Consider the following 19,028-nt stretch of genomic DNA (forward strand, 5'->3'; position numbering starts at 1 on the left):
TCATGGAGGCAAGGATAGACACAACGCCGATTTTGAATGTGGTAAAAACCTATCTCTTCAAAAATGGTATTTTAAACTGGGACAAACATAAAAATCGCTTGAGTTTAGAAAGATTTCATTCACCGGCAGATATAAACAACGATTTCAATGTAGGAACGCTTAAATAGTTCAGTTCGCGCATGCCAAGCCTATCCTGAGTTTGAAAAAAAATCACCATTAACCAATTCCATTTCGTAAAAACATCATGCGACGAAATAAAAAATCCTTTATACTTATCGGATGAATTTTTGTACAAAACATATCTAAGAACACTGTCAGAGGTATAACTTACCTTTGTATGAAATTTGCAAAAGATAAGCTCAGCCGTTTCGGAACCTATGTGGAATGAGCTATATATCTATATATTTATAAAAGTGAACGTGTCTGTGTGTCTGTGTGTCTCTGTGTGTCTGTCTGTATGTGTTTGTGTACATTTTCCTTCGCAATAACTCTGTTAATTTTCAGTCTACAGACTCGAAATTTGATATACAGGGTACTGAAATTTGGGAAAATCGATATGATTGGTTTTCGGCCAGAAATTTAGCTGTTAAGGGGCCAAAGTTCAACGATTTGACCTTTGAGAACTCTACCAAACCCCTCCGACAATTTGGGGTCTAAACACTTAAACTTTTAGATATATGTTCCGTGGACATGGATCTAACTTAATAATTCGATTTGAGGCCAAAACAATAAATGTTAAGGGGTCATAACAGGGGTCAAAGTTTAAAAAATTGACCGTTTTTCTTTTGCTTAGCATACACCTCCAAACACCCGGGCAACGCTGGGCTGAAATGCTAGTATATCTATAAAAGTAAACGTGTGTGTGTGTGTGTCTGTCTGTGTACATTTCTCTACGCAATAACTCTGTCAATTTTTAGTCTATAGACTCGAAATTTGATATACAGGGTACTTAGATTTAGGAAAATCGATTTTCAGTCAGAAATTTGGCTGTTAAGGGGTCAAAGTTCAACGATTTGACCTTTGAGAACTCTACCAAACTCCTCAGACAATTTTGGGCCCAAACACTTGAAATTTTAGATATAGGTTCCTTGGACATGGATCTAACTTAATAACTTTATTTGAGTCCAAAACAATAAATTTACATTTTTTTACATAACGAATATTCAGACATGCAGCAAGCATTTTAATCAGTTTTGGAGCGAAAATTTTGCTATGAAAAGGTCAAAGTTGAAAGAGTTGGCATTTGCATATTCTACCAAATTCCCCTGCTAATTTTGGGTCTAAAAGTTTGAAATTTTAGATGTAAGTAATTGGACATCGGTAATACTTTGATTTGAGACCTAAATAATAAATGTTAAGGTGTCAAAATTGGGGTCACAGTTAAAAAAAATTCCATCTGCGGTCTCTACGAAATTACTCATACATAAATACGTACATACATACATACATACATAGTTTTTACTCTAGGCTTTAAAAATAAAGGTACAAGATTCAATTTAAAATTTATTTATTTTCAAAGTGCACTTTTATAAATTTTACAATTTAACTTAAATTGAATCAAAAAATTACCTTGGATTTATTTTATGTAATGTACATTTTGTTGCAATTTAAAAAAAAATCATTGAAAATTTTATATCTATACCATTAATTGCTAGATGAAAGATAATGTTTTTAAATTGCAACAAAATGTACATTACATAAAATAAATCCAAGGTAATTTTTTGATTCAATTTAAATTAAATTTTTATACCTTACTTTGTAAAATTTATAAAAGTGCACTTTGAAGATAAATAAATTTCAAATTGAATCTTGTACCTTTATTTTTAAAGCCTATAGTAAAAACAGTTTGTTTAACAATTTTCATGCCTTGGGTTAAATGCTTTTCTAACTTGTATCTTATCTTTTTAAGATTATATTTTAAAACTCTCCTTCTCTCTATTTCAGTTTGTATTTCTCCTCACACCACAACTCATTTTTGCAACCCTCTCTGTGTATTATTACAGGTCTGAATATTCTCTCTGTTTCGGTTTGTATTTTTACTCACACCACAACTCATGTTTGCAACCTCCTCTGTGTATTATTACAGGTCTGAATATTTTCTCTGTTTTGGTTTGTATTTTTACTCACACCACAACTCATTTTTGCAACCTCCTCTTTGTATTATTACAGGTCTGATCATTCTCTCTGTTTAAGTTTGTATTTCTCCTCACACCACAACTCATTTTTTACAACTCCCCCTTTGTAATACAAGTCTGAATAATGAGAAAACCTGAATTTATTTTTAACAAAAACTTTTAAATAACACTTTTAGATTACATTTTCTAAAACTTCTTTCGCAATAGAAAATCTTTAAAATTTAATAAGGAACATATTTCATGGAGGTTTAATTAACAAATATTCAGTACATAACGAGGGAAAAAGAGATTAAATTTTCAAAAGGAATGTATGTTACGGTCAATAGTAGTCCTCGCCAGCGAAAGTCTTTGTTATTGTTATTCTATTATTATTATTATTATCATTATTATTATTTAAAACATTTTGTGTCCTGCCCTTTCGCGCAAGGACTAATACATACATACATACATACATACATACATACATACATACATACATACATACACATATATATATATATATATATACATACGCCCATACATATACATAAATACATACATACATATATACATACATAGATACATACATACATATATATATACATATACATACATAATATACATATACATACATATATATATACACACATGAATATATATACATATATATACATATATATACATATGTGTGCGTGGCATCCGTCAGTCGAAACGACTATGGATCAGCGCCGTATTAAGATGTTGCCTGTATGCATCCTTTTGTGTGACTGTAGAGACCAATTCTTGATTTGCATAGTCTGCCACAGCCTTGACATACGAAGGTTGTTATGCAATTTGCCGCTTCGTCCGGCTGTTCCGCCTGTACACTCGCTCTTCTCCTAGCTCTCTTTGCAGCGTTTTCAACATGGAGGGTCCTCTCGCTGATAATCCCTTGGCGTATCATTTTCCTCCAGGCAGTTCTGTCAGCTGAAGAGGCTTCCCATGTATTCCTGTCCACCGAGAGAGCCTTCATGTCACGCTTGCAGACATCCCTGTAGCGAAGATGGGGTCGCCCCCTCTTTCTTGAGCCTGAGGCAAGCTCGCCATAGAGAAGGTCTTTAGGGATGCGCCCGTCATCCATCCTGCGCACATGGCCCAGCCAGCGAAGACGTCGCTCACGCAGTAGGGAGTAAATGGATGGGATACTCGCTCTCTGCAGAACACCAGTATTACTCACTCTGTCCTGCCATGTGATACCAAGTATCCTACGTATACACCTCATATGGAAGACCTGGAGTTTCCTCTCTTGTGTTGAGTATGTAGTCCAGGATTCACTTCCATACAGTAGAACACTGAGGATGCACGCTCTGTAGACGGTCATCTTGGTGGAGGTGGTAAGGTGCCTGTTTTCCCAGACTCTTTTAGTTAGTTTAGAGAGGGTTGTGGATGCCTTTCCAATCCTTTTGTTTAGCTCCACGTCCAATGAGAGGGTGTCTGAAGCAGTGGAGCCAAGATATTGAAACTGGCGTACGACCTCTAGTGGTGTGCCTTGGATTGTGATGCTGGGTGGGGAGGCGATTGCTTGTCCCATGATTTGAGTTTTCTTCTGGCTGATGGTGAGACCGAACAGGCTGCAAGCATTAGCAAACCTGTCCATCAGTCTTTGAAGACCATCTTCCTGATGCGATGTTATAGCTGCATCATCGGCAAACAGCATGTCTCTTATCCGAACTGTCCTGGTCTTTTTCCTGGAGCGGAGTCTGGCGATGTTGAAGAGACCACCATCTGACCTGGAGTGCAAGCAGATACCATCAGTTGTGTTCTTGAAAGTATGCTTCAGGAGTAGGGAGAAGAAGATGCCAAAGAGTGTTGGGGCCAACACACAACCCTGTTTGACACCACTCCTCACCCCGAACTCAGCAGACATGCCACCGTTAAATTGCACAGTGTTCCTTATGCCATCATGAAAGGATCTTATGATGCGGAGGAGTTTTGGTGGGCATCCGATCAGTGGGAGAATTTTGAATAGTGCATCTCTGCTCACGAGATCGAATGCCTTGGTCAGGTCTATGAAGGCAACATACAGAGGCTGGTTTTGCTCTCTGCACTTCTCTTGTAGTTGGCGTAGGGAGAAGATCATATCGATTGTTGATCTCTCTGAACGAAAGCCGCATTGAGATTCTGGGTAGATTCGGTCGGCAAGAACGTTTAGTCGCAGTAATACTATACTTGCGAATAGCTTGCCAACGAAACTCAACAGTGAGATACCGCGGTAGTTGTTGCAGTCACCGCGGTCCCCTTTGTGTTTGTAGAGAGTGATGATATTTGCGTCTCTCATGCCCTGAGGCACTGAGCCTTCTCTTCAACACTGTATCAGAAGACTATGGAGGGGCTCAAGCAGGCTAGCCTTTTCACTTTTTAAGACCTCTGCTGGAATATAGTCCTTTCCTGAGGCTTTTCCTGATGGCAGTCTGTCTATTGCCCAGGATAGTTCTTCTATGGAAGGCTCCTCATCGAGCTCATGCATCAACGGTAGACGATCAATGGCATCCAGGGCGGACTGATGTTCCATGTTTTCCCTGGAGTAAAGCTCGGAGTAGTGTTCAACCCATCTGTCTAGCTGTTTAACTTTGTCTAGTATGGGTTCACCCGATTTAGACTTCAGTGAAGCAGTTTTGTTAATTATGGGTCCTGTAGCTCTCCTGGTCCCATTATACATATTTTTTATATTTCCTGTATCAGCTGCATGCTGGATAGACTTGGAGAGCTCCATCCAGTAGTTGTTTGCAGCTTCTCTTACAGTCTTTTTAACTGCCCTTTTGAAAAGCCTCAGTGCAGCCAGCGATGTAGGAGATGGGTTGGCCTTGTATGAGAGCAAGGACAAACGCTTTGCCTCAATCAGAGGGTTGAGGGTAGCAGAGTTGGCATCATACCAGACATTGCGTTTGCTACCTGTCCTCCTCCCAAAGACTTTGAGAGCTGTAGAGTGGATGGCATTTTTCAGTGTTTCCCACTGTTCAGATGCAGTCCGGGTGTTATCTCCTTTGAAGGTGGAGGTTAACATCTCGTTGAATTTCGCATTGCGATCTGAGTATGTGATCTTGCTAACATCAATACGGGCAACACCTTCCTGTTTAGTGTGGTAGAAATCTTTGGGTTGAAGTTTAACTCTACTGCATATTAGGGAATGATCTGTATCACAATCAGCACTGTGGTAGGCTCTAGACATCAGAAAATGTTTGAGGTACCTTCGTCTAGTAATGATTAGATCGAGCTGGTGCCAACGCCCTGATCTGGGATGTCTCCAGGACACTCTGTGATGCGGTCTGGCAGCAAAGAATGTGTTGTTAATGCAGAGGTCATGGTAGGCACAGAGTTCTAGAAGGCGCTGGTCGTTACCATTGCATTTGCCCACTCCAAAGTTACCAAGGCAACTCGGCCATGCATCGTTGTCGCCACCCACACGTGCATTAAAGTCCCCAAGTATAATCAGGTCTTCATTTTCTGGAAATGCCTTGATGGTGCTATCCAGCTGTGTGTAGAAGTGCTCCTTGATGTCGTCAGGCGCTGCGAGTGTTGGGGCGTACACATATAATAGCTATGGGTAAATAGTACCACTGCCTTGTGGTTATTCGTTGGTTCGATAAAGGCTAAGGGAGTAAACCCTAACAGAAAATCTGGAGTGTAGCCCCACAGGCAGACAAGTGCTGTACTCAGCCTTGCTCTGGTAGCTACTGCAGTCAACCTGGTGCCGGACGTACTGGTACTTCCATTCCTCTGGGCAACACCAGCAAGACCGAGAGGGGGATTCTGACGATTGGGCAACCCAGTCTCTCCACAGATCTGCCCTGGCCAGCGCACTGGAGAGAAAACTTCAGCTATGCATCTGTATAGGATTAAACAGGGGAGCGACAGTTACCGGTTATAAGCCTACAGCTCAATTGGCGTACAGCTGGGCGCCAGGGGTCGGTCCTAACGGTGGGAGAAGTTATTTAATTTCATTGGACAGCTACAGCCCGCCACAAAGCTGAGCAGCCTTCAGTCAGTAAGGTGCTATCCCGCCACTGGCCACCTACCCTACTGGGTGCGTAGGGTATAGGATGATTCCAACAAGTGGCCAGTAACCATTGCACCAAACAAAACCAAAAGAAACACAAAGAACCCAACACTCAGGCTAGGGTGCTGGAATGTTCGTACTATGACGATTGGCCTATCTACCGACATACGCAACATCTCCGATATTCGAAAAACTGCCATCATCAACAACGAGCTATCGAGACTCAAAGTAGACATCGCTGCACTCCAAGAAACATGCTTAGCTGATACCGGATGCCTAAAGGAATCGAACTATACCTTCTTCTGGCAAGGAAAACAGGAGGAGGAAGTCCGGGAACACGGTGTTGGTTTCGCAGTCAGAAACTCACTGCTTCAGAACGTACAACTCTCTGATTCAGCTACTGAGCGCCTAATCTCACTACAATATATACATATATACACAGATATATATATATATATATATATATATACATATATATATACATATATATGTATATGTATATATATACATATATATACATATATATACATATATACACTTATATATACATATATATACGTATATACACACATGTATATATATATATATATATATATATATATATATATATATATATATATATATATATCTGTGCCGTTGGTTGCTTCATGTAAGTTTATAGACATTGTTGTGTGTGTGGTGTGTTTGCTCAGGAATCCTCGCCTAGCATGCAAGAGGCTCGGGTTTCAAATCCAGATTTGAGATGTGTCTAACTTATGAGCCCAAATGAGGGCGCAACTCAAGTCTTAGCTTTCCGGTATTTTGGCTTTCTTGGCAGGCTGCTGAAAAAAATTATAAATATATATATATATATATATATATATATATATATATATATATATATATATATATATATATATATATATATATATATATATACCCAGGAACAGACCGAGTTATGTGTTCATCAACTTTTTTCATTTATTTGGATGAAATAAAGACGAAACGTTGATGAACATATAACTCTGTTTGTTCCTTTTTATTTCTCTATTTTGTCGGAATACTATTTCCATTATTTTCATCATATATATACTAGACTACCCGTGACCCGTTGGGTCAATATGTTATATTCGCTAAGGAATTAATGTATGAGCGTGACACTTGTGACGTAAAGAAAACATTTCTATGAAAGTATATTAAAATGATAAAAGAATATAGATAGATTTCTATGAGTCGTTCTGTTTATATAATTGATTATTTTTGAAAAAAAATTACAGCCATTGGATTATAAATGGTTTGCCATACTAATAGGTAAATGTGCACTGAACAGATACCATAATACTTATTATAGTTAAATTCAAAGTTTGATATATCTTTTAATTTAAACGCGAAATAAAATGGGACGCTAAAAACGTACACAGTAAAACAATATGTTTTATTGTCGCGTTGTTTATTTATTTGTGATGCAATTAAAAACACATATTTTCGGGGTTATGTATTTATGTTGGTAGTGTAGAAGAAAATGTATGAATGTTTTTAGAAAGGTGTATTAAACAATGGAGAACAATTTTTTAAAATTATAGGCGATGAGGAAATCGCCGCTATAAAATGCTTTTATGGTTGCCAACGGGTTAAAGTAGATTTATTTGGAAGAAAATAGCATGAAAATAACTTAAACATAATACGGAAATGAACGATGTAAAAAAATGTAGAAAGTATTACTCATTGTTTATTTGGATAATTTAAACGGGGAAAAACCAGTTGGGACGCTGAAAACGTACACAGTAAAACAAGGTTTTATTGTCGCGTTGATTATTTTTATGTACGCATGCGCAACCGGAAGTCGTAAACCGGATATTTGTTGTGTTCCAACACGCGTTACAAGGTCATTTGATTTTTATAATTATATATATATATATATATATATATATATATATATATATATATATATATATATAGTAACATTATATTTTTATTTTAATCTTTGTATATGATATAAATGTCGTGCAAAACTCTTCTATCTGGGGAATTGATTTTAATTGTCCTGAGACGGGTATTCTTCGAATCATTATACATGGATGGGTATTCCAATTATCAATTAGTATTCCAAGTAATTTTACATTTCGTGAGGGAGTTGACGGTTGTTCACTGGTAAACGGCACGGACTGACGACCTGCGTATCCCAAGTTCGAATCTAGTTCATTCCAATAAAAATCAATTTCACTGAGGATATTGGCAACCTTCATGTGATCCCTCCCGCTATTACCTAATGCCTTTTTAGAAATAATTCTGATTAGAAAAATATCGAGGAAACCAATGCCAACAATAGAATCTCTGGATTTATTCGAGATGATGATGACATTTCGTGGATGCTGAGGTCATATAGAGCAAGAGCATTACTCTTGTATCTTATTAATGAGTTCCCTGGGGTTTTTCGTTATTATATTTCTGAATTGTTTTAGATGAATGAATATTGTTTGTATTATTTGGTTTAATCGGACTTATGTTCTAATCTTGAGTGTTAATTGCAAAACGTTTAGGTCGGTGTAAGTTTCAACTTTCCTCAGGTGTATGAGGCGAAATATTTGGTAAAGGAAAGGGGGGTTCAGATCTACAGTTATTCTGTTGATTATTTTTATAAATGTGCATGCTTCTACTTTGTTAGAAAGAAACCCTTCAATGGTGGTTTGAAGGGGCATAACTCACTGTAACTAAAAAAAAAACAAAAAACAGTAGCGCGTTATGCGCACCAGTATTGCATTATATTGCGGGAGAAAAACGCATTTTAAGATGGCGAATAATGCGTTTAACACTGAAATATAATTCAACGTACATTCTTAATCACACTTTTATGAGTTCAAGTAATAAATTATTTCGGATGAAGACAAGATTAAGGACTCAAATCGACCGAGAAGAAAATAAAAGCACGATCAACACTGGTTTGACCTTGGCCTTCACACACGCACATAACCTCTGTAATATAAAATAACAGACGAGTTCTGATTTTCGTGATCAAGATTAAAGAAACAAAACATATTTAAATAAAAATGGATGTTTCTTTTTTAAATAAAAATATCAATCCAGGGAGTCTCATTTTGGGGAGCTTGTTCCTCCCAAAATCGGACACCGTGGATTGGAATAGCGGGCTTTCCTTATTTAAAACATAAAAGTGTCGTTTAAATGGTTTTATAAAAAGTTTTGGCTCAAAATGCTATAAAATACCAACCCAAAGACTTACTTTTAAAAAGTTAATTTTTAGGGATATTACCTATATTGCATTTAAAATTGTCACCAACAAGCCAAAAAAAAAAAAAAAAAAAAAAAAAATATGGCAACGAGTGAACTCGAGAGGGAATGCACTGAATGATAAAAACCTATATATAAAAAACTACATTTCGGCGATAATTTTTAATTACTCATTGATACCCAGTTAATTATAACAAATAATAATTATATATTAATATAATTAGAACAATTAATTAAAAGTTTTTACAGGGACAACTACAATCACGCAAAACTAAAAATATTTTAGATTGTACTTTGTGTTATTTAGATGATTTTTTTTTTACACAGTGGTCACCACTTATCAAGGCCCGGAAGCCACTCAGGGATAAGGGTTATTGCAAGTACATTACATTAGTGTGGAGATTTGATGAAGTGCTTACTTAAGGGGGCGGTTCATTAGGAATTTGTTAACGTTGGACTTGAACACATCCAAGTTGAGTCAGGTGGGAAGCAAGCAGACGGAACAGAGTTCCGCAGGCGTGCAGTTCTAAGAAAGAAGCTTTGTTCATGAAATCCACGTTTTGATTTAGGCACAGATAAAGAGTGGGGGAAAGTTTTCACAGTGGATTCAGCTAGACGGGTGTTTTTCGTGAAATATTGGCGAGGGGGGCAAGACATTGGAGTTCAGACGAGCACCTGTCATGGAAATAACGATAAAACAAGGATAGGCTCGCAACGTCTCTTCTGTGTGAGAGAGGTTGCAAGGTAGAGAAAGTTAGAAAAGGTAAAATGGATTGAAACAAACAACAGCATATACAAAGAGCCACCGTCGTCGTAAGTAACGACAAGATGGCCGACTACAAAAATATACTGACCTGAAAGTCGTAACACGCAGTTAATTTATACAGTTCAGAAAGAGTTCATCTTCAGTGCATTGTTGAATCCCCACAACAATTACATTAATTGCAAATCTCATGAACTTTAAATTAAAAAAAAAGTTGTGCCAATATTAAAGCCGTATATACTAAAGTATTAAAATGCCACAAAAGAACTGAAATTTGGTTAAACATTAATCAATTGGCGTCTAGTTAATACCTATTCTAAAACAATAGAAAAATCGGAAGTATCTGAATTGTTACAAAGGAGTTCCTCTACGTTTTCCGAACCCTTTGCATAAAACTAAATTAAACTCATTTGAAACCTCTATCCCTAGCATTCATAATGACCGGTTAATTAGTTTAGGTGTAAATTCTGTACATACAAATATATAAACATATGAACATGCATAATGTTATAAAAATATAGATATACTTCTTTTCGCGAACTACTCGCTTGTGTGATGCAATAATAGATGACTGCTTCCCAAATAACTAGAACACGGGCGTTTTAAAGTCCAATGTAAATAAATTTTTGTTGAGCCGTTAAATAATTTTTTTTTATTTAAATAATTCAATTTTGAACAGTTTCGGTCATCGTTACTAATCCTAAAGGTGTTGTTTCACTCACCACCTGACAAGCCGCACACACACAGCAAAGGCAGAAAAAAACCCAAAAACAAAACGATTTAAACAAAAACAAAAATAGCAGCAGCAACACTAACCTTTATGCTCGATTAACCTTCTGACCTTGATAAGCGATGAGTCGTTAGCAAATAAAATAAACATGTCGTTAAGGGTCGCGTCTTATAGCTTCATACGGGCAATATTGGTCATGACAATTTGTTAGGTACAGCCTAAAAATAATAAAGTTGTTTCTCTTGGACCAAAGGCAGGAGGGTTATCCTGTCAAAAGGAAATCCACTATAACAAATGTGTCTCGAACCACAGAATTTAATCATCACCATCAACGGCTTCTACCTTACTATTTAATCTGTAAATTGTTGAATAAATCTGTTAAATTATTATACTTCATCTTTTGCTCATTTATGCATTGATATTACACATATAACGTGTATCATCTGGGCAGGAGCTGCTCGAATCACCTATCCTATCTTGACAAAGTTGAAAACAAATTTCGTAATCTAGTAGGCGATGCTCTTTTCTCTTCTCTGCAACCGCTATTCCACAGAAGAGACGTTGCGAGCTAGTCTCTACTTTATCGCTATTTTCATTGCAAGTATTCGACAGAGCTCCAATCTATGGTCCCCCTCGCCAATCTTTCACAAAACATACGTCTAGCCAAAATCACTATCAATAAATTCCTCCGCTCTCTATCGGTGCCTAAGCTTCAACATAGATTCCATGAACAAAGCTTCTTTCCTAGAAACTACCCGCCTGTGGAATTCTGTCCCGCTGATCTGCTCTCCAGTGACTACAATATCGCTGTCTTAAAATTCAACGTAAACAAGTTTTTATTCAACCGTCCTCAAAAATAATCTAATGATACAAAATACTTCTACAAACGATTATTACGCGATTATCCCAATGACTACATTACACACATTAACCTATATCCTCAAGTAGCTTCCGGGCCCTGATATGTGGTAACCGCTTTGTAAAAAGAATTACACGTAACGCTATTATTGATTCTTTTAACATACATGACACATTTCTTACTGTTTATATTAAAAACCTATCTTTGCCTCAAATTTACTTTTATCACTCTCTTATTTTTTCTTGCCTTTCCCCTGCCAACTGATCCTGTTACTTCAACTGTTCTACATGTACTAACCCAATAACTCTTCTCCATTCTTTAAATGTGACTAAGCCAATAAAGTCTCCTGTTTCACAAACATCTCCCTATATTCTCTAGAGAATTTGAATGCTTGCTACACTACTACTAACGTCTATATGTCCAGGGGGTTGCTCCGAAAAAATATCATCTCTTGTTTATGGCTACCCACTAGATTATGTCAGGAATGGTGCAGCTTATTCAGATGATGTTACATAAATTAACAGTGTAACGTTACACACTTAAACACACGTTAACATGTAGACGTCCGGTACTCACGCGTTGTAGCAGAGTACGTTGCAGGGAACATAGGACAAGTAATAACTGGACTTTTGTTTTGTAACACTGACATTTATTTCCGGGTACTTTCCCGAATAAACCATGATCGCACTCGATCTCTCTGAGCTCTGTGCTTTAGAACGTCGTTTCGAACGTGCTCTTGAACGCCTTCTCCCCTTTTTGAGTTTTTTTTTCATTTTCCTTACCGTGACGCCATTTAGCACACGGCTCGGTATTTGCATATAGCCGCCATACTGTTACAACAGCACTAAGGTTGATACTCCACTAGACTAGATTAATTCATCCTATTATCCGGTAAAATCAAGATACCTAAACAAAAATACACTATAACACGGTTAACTGGTCAATTGGGAGAGATAAGTACTTCTTGACTAACTAAACATTTAAGAAGTATGGAAGAAACAATAGAAAACGCCGATATCTATATATTCCATATAGAAATCGAAAATTAGCCCTAGGAAGTGTTTCCTTTATGTCTGGGATAAAAATGAAAAAAGAAAAAAGAAAGAAAAAAGAAGAAATCCAGAGAAATCATTCGGCTTAAATCTCGTGATTATCAGATCTAAACCTGTCTTTAAATCTCGACATTCCTTTAGCATATTTGGATAATGGTTACAATCAACTCTCAACCCCCAAGCTGAGGAAACAAAACGCGAAACGTCTGCTCGCTTCCATCATCAACTCCATTCTCTTCTTTTTTCTGATCTCCTCTCGATTGCTAACTCACAGCTGGAATTGCTTTCGGTACTAAATCAGCATATATCAACACGAAAACAAAGCGTTTACAATGACAAATTCGGCCTCAACCTTTCAATAATCAAAACACTCGCACTTGTATTCCAAACGCAATGCCTATTCACCCACAAAACGTACACCACGTTACCATCAATCATTTCTATTGAATATCTTGCTTTTGTTTTTGACAACCCCGGCGTAATCTTGTTAAAATAGTTGTGGTAACTCTTAACAACGCCTTTTAAAATTTAGGGGCGATTATATGTATTTTTTAGCAAAATTGAAATTGGGCGCGAGACACAAAGATTAAGAAACAACAGTTCTCCATCGTCATCAAACCCTCTCTGCTTTTTCATAATTCTCAGTAGTTGTCGCAGTATTTTATTCATTTATTTTTCATTGGTCTCAACGTCTCATCTTATATCAAACAACATGGCGTCATGTTTGTTGATCTTTTCTAGCTGTTTGTAACGCAGTTTGCGACTAGTCGAAAAGATATGATCCCGCCCTAAGCAAGACAACTCAGAACGCAAGCGTGGCCTGCAAAGACCTTTTTTTTTTTGCGAATGCCAGCCATTATTTCTTTTCCATATGTATATTTTTTTAAAACCCGTCCTCACCACATGATAGCGTAGACTCAGCTGAGATCTGACGCCCCTACAAATACTACAAAACCATATCTTCTCGGATTTCGTTTCTATTCTTTTTCCTTTCTTTCACAATTCGCAACTTCTTTTTTATTCCGTATAATTTAGCTATATCTTCTTCGATGTTTATATATATATATATATATATATATATATATATATATATATATATATATATATGTGTGTGTGTGTGTGTGTGTGTGTGTGTGTGTGTGCGTGTGTGTGTGTGTGCATGTTATTTGCTTTTGCGATACGCTTTGAATGAATTCAATTATTTACTAAAGTGCATTTTTACCTAAATGCTGGTTGGGAATAATTTTTTCTTTAACCAATTTTCTACCACCATATGGGGAGCGGTATATATATATATATATATATATATATATATATATATATATATATATATATATATATATATTGTTTTTAAATTATAATTATCCCCTGACACGTGTTTCGTCGTATACGACTCAGCAGAGTGGCTGAATCTAGCAAGATTCAAAATCGGGACCATATGGTAAGAAGCCTACAAAATCAAAAAATGCATTATATTCATCTATATAAATAAAACAATCGATGTATGTATGAAGGTGTGTCTGTGTGTAAATATCTAACCGATAAACTCAAACTAGATATCACATAACACTGAAATTAACAGTAAATACCAATCGTATACAAAGTGTGGCTTACAACGAGTAAAATCCTTGCTTGAATGGATGAATAACGCGTACAAAAATATGTCGGCAAATTAAAATGCAAAGTGTTCATTTCTACTTACTGACATATTTCTATTATTTTTGCGCATGCGCAAATTTATTCATAACTCGAAGTGGTTTAACTTTAAATAATTGTTATCTATCTGTCTATAGCTGAAGCGATAGAGAACGAGGCTAGAGCGTTAAATGTTTTGATTTCGATTCTGTCTGATGCCATTCGAGTCATTTGTTTTAAGTTTTGAAATCAATACTATATATATATATATATATATATATATATATATATATATATATATATATATACAGATTTAGCATCATTACAGAGCCAATTCTCTGTTGAATATTATATATATATATATATATATATATATATATATATATATATATATATATATACTAGCATTTCAGCCCGGCGTTGCCCAGGTGTTGGATGTGTATGTTGAGCAAAAAAAAGTGGTAGCAGGAAGGCAGGCTTTTTTACCCCTATTATGACTCCCTAATATTTATTGTTTTGGGTTCAAATCAAGTCATTAAGTTAGATCCATGTCCAAAGAACCTATATCTAAAATTTCAAGTGCGTAGACCCAAAATTGTCGGAGGAGTTTGGTAGAGTTCTGAAAGGTCAAATCGTTGAACTTTGACCCCTTACTCGCCAAATTTCTGGCCAAAAACCGATCACATCAATTTTCCCAAATCTCAGTACCCTGTATATCAAATTTCGAGTCTGTAGACTAAACATTGACAGATTTATTGCGTAGGGAAATGTGCACAGACATGCACAGAGAGAGAGAGAGAGAGAGAGAGAGAGAGAAAGAGAGAGAGAGAGACTCATTCACTTTTATGAATATATATATATATATATATATATATATATATATATATATACATAATAATGAACAAAAAATTGATTCTGTAATGATAAATACGACATTTGCATAAATTAAAATATATTTAAACGTATTTTACAACCGGGCAAATCCGCTAGTAGACAATAAATCGATATTGAGAAGGTTCTTCAGCTGCACTCGGCAAGCGATAATAATCTATCAACAAATTGGTAATCCACAAATGAATTCTAAAAGATATCGATCTTCATGGGTTCGAATCGCTCTTATGCAACCACAGCTATCAACAAACTGAATCAACAAATGCGTTATGTTTATCGACAAATGAACCGATAACCTCCAACTTTTCAAGACAAATTTCATTTATCCCAGCAGACGAGAGCTAGCTATTTGCGATCAGAACCCACAAAATATTCTCCGAAGAGCAAATAACTGAGAATTACCGACGCTGTATTGCTATCATTTTTTTTTTACTTCAAGATATCAAAACAAACTTTCTTTTAACGAAATCTCTTTGCCATTCAGTTAATTTGTCTTCTAATTTTATTAAAAAATAAAAACAACAGACTACTATTATTATTCGTAATATTGGTCCCCTGATTTATCGGAGAGGGACCTATGTTTTCAGTGGCGTCCGTGCGTCTGTTAGTCCGTCCATTAGTTTTTCCTAAAATTTTGCCACAAATGTTATTTGATTAAATAGATGTTCACAGTAAAAAAAAAAAAAAAAAAAATTGCGAAAATTCCCGCTGCGTCCACAGGGACTTCAAAGAGATAAAAAAAATGCCCCCAAATTACAAAAAATGACTTTTGCCCCATCCATTAGATTTGTCTGAAACTTGGCGAAAATGTGAAGGCAACGTTGGCCCTTCACACTACTCACATTCATCATTTCTTCACTATTTTTTTGTAACGTCATCTCACATGCAGCAGCAGAGAAGGGCCACACGCGCGGCGTGATGGTATTCAAAGCATGAATCCAAACCAACTTTTAGCAAAATCTGCGTTATTGAGCAAATCTTACTTATTACATTTGGGGATCGTCGCTTACCAAGGCCTGGAGACGAGACCACAATAGGGAAAACGTTAATTTTCGATGGACAAAATGGAAGTGAAGAACGAACTTTATAAACATGTCATTTTATCTTCATATTCGATATATATATATATATATATATATATATATATATATATATATATATATATATATATATATATATATATATATATATATATATATCTTCTTCTTCTTCTCTCATCTTCTCTATATAAATAAAATGAACTCATTTTTTCGCGTCGGATTTTGACCTTAATAGGATTAAAAATCAAGATATTTCATGCAAATATAATATACACAAACAGCAGAACAATATCTGAGGTGTGTTATAGGCTTATTATTTCTCAGATTCCTCGATAATCTTAGATTTCTATACTTTTTCTGCTGAGAAGTCACGGCCAAAATCGGTTAAGATCAATGGAAGTGGTAAAATATTTTCTCTCTAATAAATTCCTCCCCCCCTGCCACCACTTAACACCGTTTGGGGATCGTTCACAAGGAACAGTTGAGAAGAGAACACCGGTTTTGCTTCGTAGTTCTTTCATGTGAAGTTATTTAAAATCACTAAACTAAGCTGCAGTGCTCTGTGGCGTAGTGGTTAGCGTGCTGGACAATTCACGTTCGCGCCGACCTACCGTAGTCGTTTTCTTTTGTTTTTTTTTTCCTAAACAACTGGAATGGACTTTTCTTGGTGGCTGAACTGTTAACGTTGCAGATGGGTTTTTTTTTTTCACACTTTATTTTCCTACTTTTACTCATGACTCCGGGTTTGGTCCTTTCTACTTACCTACCATAACATTTTTTAACCCCCCCCTGTCCCGGAAACAAACACTCGGGCAACGCCGGGTACCCCCGCTAGTATATATATAAAGCTGAACGTCTCTGCGTGTGTCTGGTCACGAATAGGCTCCTATATGGTTGACTACTATAGAAAACTGATCACATATAATGATAGAAGATGTATCGAGACACAGGAATCGGTATGTTTAATCTGGCATAATGATGATTCATATAAATTGTGGGGTCTGCGTACGCGCCTGGTCCACAAAGTATGGACATAAAAAATTTAAAAATTAACAAAAAAACGTTTACAAGTGTTTTTGATATAGATGTACATAATAATACTTTGATAAGTATGTTTTAACTTAAATAGGGATGGTATAATAAAATTGTGGGGTCTACGTTCGCGCCTAATCTCCATAATATGGGAATAGGCACAAACTTTAATAAAGACTTTTCATATCTATTTGCGATAGTATACTTTGATAATTATGTTTCAGTTTGAAGAAATATGGTATAATGAAGTTATGGGGTGTTCGTTCGCGCCTGACCTCCATAGAATGAAAATATGCCACAAAGTTTAACAAGGTTTTTTAATATAGATCCACAGAATATTGTGATAAGTGTTTCAGCGTGAACAGGTATGGTATAATAAATTATGGGGGTTATCTATTTTATTTTTACTTTCATCATATTTTGCTTTGGTTTTGATACCCCCAAATTCTAAGCTATCTATTTACAACCCTTCCTTTTCATAACCTATAATACTTTCATAAATCAGAGTCCATTTTCTGTATGCTGTTTTTGAACCCAGTCAACGACGGGTATTTTTGCTAGTATATATATATATATATATATATATATATATATATATATATATATATATATATTTCCTTTATAGGAGGAGATGATGACAGAATGTAGAAAAAAACAAAAAAACAAAAAGCAACAACAAAAAACAAAAAACAAACAACAAAAATAAAAAAATAAAAACAACAGCATGCCTTGAAATTCTGAGAATGAAAACTCGAATTTTGAATGAGTTTAATTTTTCACCTTCTGTATTTTAATTCGTTTGTCATGAATAATAATATCTGCCAGATTACCATGAAAAAGCTTTTCAATGCAACTTTAACATATTTAAATATAAATTTTATAATTTTCTTTTAGACCGTCTAATGTTAGCAATATACTAAATAAATAGAGGATGCTTTGACGAATCGATACCAAAAATAACAAATTAAACGTAACTGTGGAATTTAAAAAATTACAATAATTGTTTCTTAATTTTCTCGTTTACATGAGATTCCCTGAAGTATGGTGATAGATAGGCGGTACAAACAGTTGTTATCTCAAAAACCGTTCAAAATCGTCAGATTGTCTTCTATGAATAACATAACCAACCAAAGTAGATCAAAAGCAATCGAAATTCAATAAAATATTGAATCCGTTAAAAATAATAAATTTTACAATCTTTTTTTTTTTGACAAAATAAGAGAAAATATAGTATAATCTGGTTTATGTGTGAAAAATGTGGTTCATTTGTTATTAATTAGAAAATAAAAAATGAAAAATGATTTCATGACATTAAAAATAAATTTGCTTCATGAAAATGATAGAATGTTTCCTTAAATAAAACAGGGAACAAAAATATCCCGAGGAAAATATAAGAAAAATTTGGAAATTATAAGAGCAGACTAAAAGTAATATTAAAACTGAAATATATAATACCACAATTTATAGTTGATGAAAAAAATATCTGAAAATAAAGCAATTTTAGTTGAGTTTTTTGTAATCGGTATAAGTTTCCATAGTTTTAAAAAACTTACAATTCAAGATGTCATGTGTACATTATCGAGTCATCATGAAAATTGAATTATTTGATATCCAGGAATTAACATTCCGATATTTTTGCATATTCTTATAG

This window comes from Euprymna scolopes, chromosome 19 (genome assembly GCF_053919585.1).
Source record: "Euprymna scolopes isolate OS-2025 chromosome 19, ASM5391958v1, whole genome shotgun sequence".
NCBI lineage: Eukaryota > Metazoa > Mollusca > Cephalopoda > Sepiida > Sepiolidae > Euprymna > Euprymna scolopes.